At 43.8% G+C, this 2,696-nt stretch overlaps 1 non-coding gene across 1 annotated transcript; it reads left to right on the top strand.

The window, feature by feature from the left end:
- Positions 1–2,308: 2,308 nt before the first annotated feature.
- Positions 2,309–2,444, top strand: LOC114635238. Its single transcript, XR_003713447.1, has one exon. It is a non-coding gene; the product is annotated as a small nucleolar RNA SNORA17 (small nucleolar RNA).
- The last annotated feature ends 252 nt before the right edge of the window (positions 2,445–2,696 follow it).

Genomic DNA, 2,696 nt, shown 5'->3' with positions numbered 1-2,696 from the left:
ATCCCCTCTTTCGCCTCTCCCTCTTCCTCTTCTTCTCCCTCTCCCCTCCCCCTCTGGTTAATTACAGATCCTGGAGGGAGGCCACTCATTGTTTTTGACAGCTTCCGAGAGAGAGTGATGTGACTCTGGAATCCTTTTTTGAAGAACTCTTTCGTTGAGATAAAGCCCCACCACACCTGCATTATTATAACACGTAGCAAAGTAGGAAGGAGGAACGTCTTCCTCGGGCGGTAACAGTGGAGCAGATAGATGAAGTCCTGTTTCTGAAAACCTTGTCTCCTAGGATGGAAAACCTGGAGAGAGTACATCAGTTTTCCCCGATGCTCACAATAAGATACCAAACACCGACACAAAGCAAGATTTCATGAGTAATGCTTATCCCCACGATAAGCCTGTCACCTGCCTGCCTGCCTGCCTTTCTCACTTCTTTCCTCCCCCCACCCCATGTTTTAAATGCGACTCAGCCCACTAAATTGACTCTTTCATACGAAGATGTGGCAACCCCTGCGCTCTGAAAAACACTCTGTGGTTTGCCCTTTTTATTTCTCTCACCCTGTAATTCAATATGGAGTGATTCTGAATTGAGGACAAGCCTGATGAGTTTGAGGCATAGGATAAAGGAATCCGACCAGCTCTGAGCTCATTGTGTTTTTAAACCTTGCTCTGTGTGTTCGTTCTCACCACAGCGAGGATGCTATTATCTTTGCTCAGAGAGCAGACAGTCCCGGGTTTGTTTCCCTCCTGTTTCTCTTTGATCCCTGCAGCCAGCTCTGCCCATCCCCCAGCCCTCCGTTCAGATTGGCTGAGGCTTTGGGGACTCTGGGAATTTGCGGGGCTGCAGCTTGCTGAGTGTTCACTGTTCCACCCCAGAGTTGGTCCATCTCCCTGCTGAGCTTTCATTCCGGATCTGTGGCGTCCATGGTTGATTTTTGCGCTTTTCTGCTGTTTATTCTCTAATTGCACACAGGGTTTTTAGTTTGTTGCTCTGGAGATGACAAAAGAGAGTGATGATTTTGATTTAGTCGTGTGGTTGTTAGATAGGACCTCATCAAGGGAGAATCTGTCCACTCAAAAGTTGCTTTTTTAAAGCAATTAAAAAATATAGTAAGTATTACCACTGGCATGGTGGTGCTCATCTGGAATTCTTACACTCTGGAGTGGGAGGATTGGGGTTCAAGGCCATCCTTGCCTTTCTAGTGAGTTCAAGGCTTACCTGTGCTACATGATACCTTGTTTAAAAATAAAAAAATAAACAAATTAAATGTTATAAAATTAATTTCTGGCATATTTTTTATTATTTCTGGAGTACTTTTACTGCTTTAGATCAAGGTGGACAGTAGGCAATCACAGATGAGGGGTATGCACATTCCCACTAGGCCAGCGGGAACCCTTTGGGAGTGGCATATTAGATACCCTGCACGTCAGATATTCACATCACAATATGATTCATAGCAGGAGCAAAATTACAGTTATGAAGTATCAATGAAAATAATTTTATGGTTGGGTGTCACCACAACATGAGGAACTGTATTAAAGGCTGTCAGCATTAGGGAGGCTAAGAACCACGGGTCTAGACTTAGCTCTATACCTACCAAAGCAAGCCTAGCAAAGGTCAGTATGGTTTGTCTTTGCAACCTCTATTCCTTAACCGTCAGATTCACTATTTTCCTTTTAAAGAGTTCTAATTAGAGAGGGACAAAGGAGAGTAGTAGAGAGAAAAGGTCAATGGGTCATTAAGAAAAGGCCACAAATCCCATTGTTTTGGAAACTACTTCATTTGAGAGGGCTGCCTTTTTTTTTATTACGTAGTATGTCTATGTATTATTTATACATAGAATTCATTGTAACAATTTCATATATGGAATATTTTGCCCATATTCATCCCCTGCTCCCCAAAATGAGAAGCTTTAACAGAAGACAATATGGTGTGTCTCTTGGTTTGCTGCTGAACATAAAACCAGGGTTTCATACAGAGAAATTATGAGCTCTGTTCACATGACATGGCTGAAACCACAAGACACAAAGGCCTATGAAGACTTCCTGTCAACCCAAATGCTGTTGTGTTATCAAATACAAAATATTAGCTGAATGCAATGGCACTCACCTGGAATCCCAGCACTAAGGAGACAGAGGCAGGCAGATCTCTGTGAGGTCCAGGTCAGTCAGGGCAACAGAGCAATACACTGGATTTGGATTTTGTTTGTTTATTTGTTTTGGTTTTGGTTGTTGTTGTTTTGGGTTTTTTTGTATTTGTTTTTTGTTTATCTGTTTGTTAAAAAAACAACAACCAAGAAACAAGAAACAAAATCCTGTCCCTAGAGGCATTGCTTGTGCAGCTATTCTGTCGAATGTGTGGCATGTGTGTCAGCAGGTGGCAAAGATAGGCTACACCTATGCTCAGTGTTCTGACCCATGAACACCTGAATGATTAGTAGCCTAACACTCCCAGAACAATACACGAGCCTGACTACCAGCACAGGAAGGGAAGCAAGATGAAGATCCCTGGGATGTGGGGACCTTGGCATGAGTGAACTTGAGACAGAAAACCCTCACATGGGGCCAGTCCTGCAGGTCAGGGTGAAGAGTTAGTCCAAGATGACCACCAGACCACCAGTGCCATGAGGCCTAGACAGAGAGCTAGCCTGGGATGAGCACCAATCTGGCTCCACTTAGGTCTGGGGAAACATCCCTTGCCT

This window comes from Grammomys surdaster, unplaced genomic scaffold, assembly GCF_004785775.1.
Source record: "Grammomys surdaster isolate TR1022 unplaced genomic scaffold, NIH_TR_1.0 72047, whole genome shotgun sequence".
Taxonomy (NCBI): Eukaryota; Metazoa; Chordata; class Mammalia; order Rodentia; family Muridae; genus Grammomys; species Grammomys surdaster.
The sequence above is the reverse complement of the archived record's forward strand: the minus strand, read 5'-3'. Positions and strand labels throughout refer to the sequence as shown.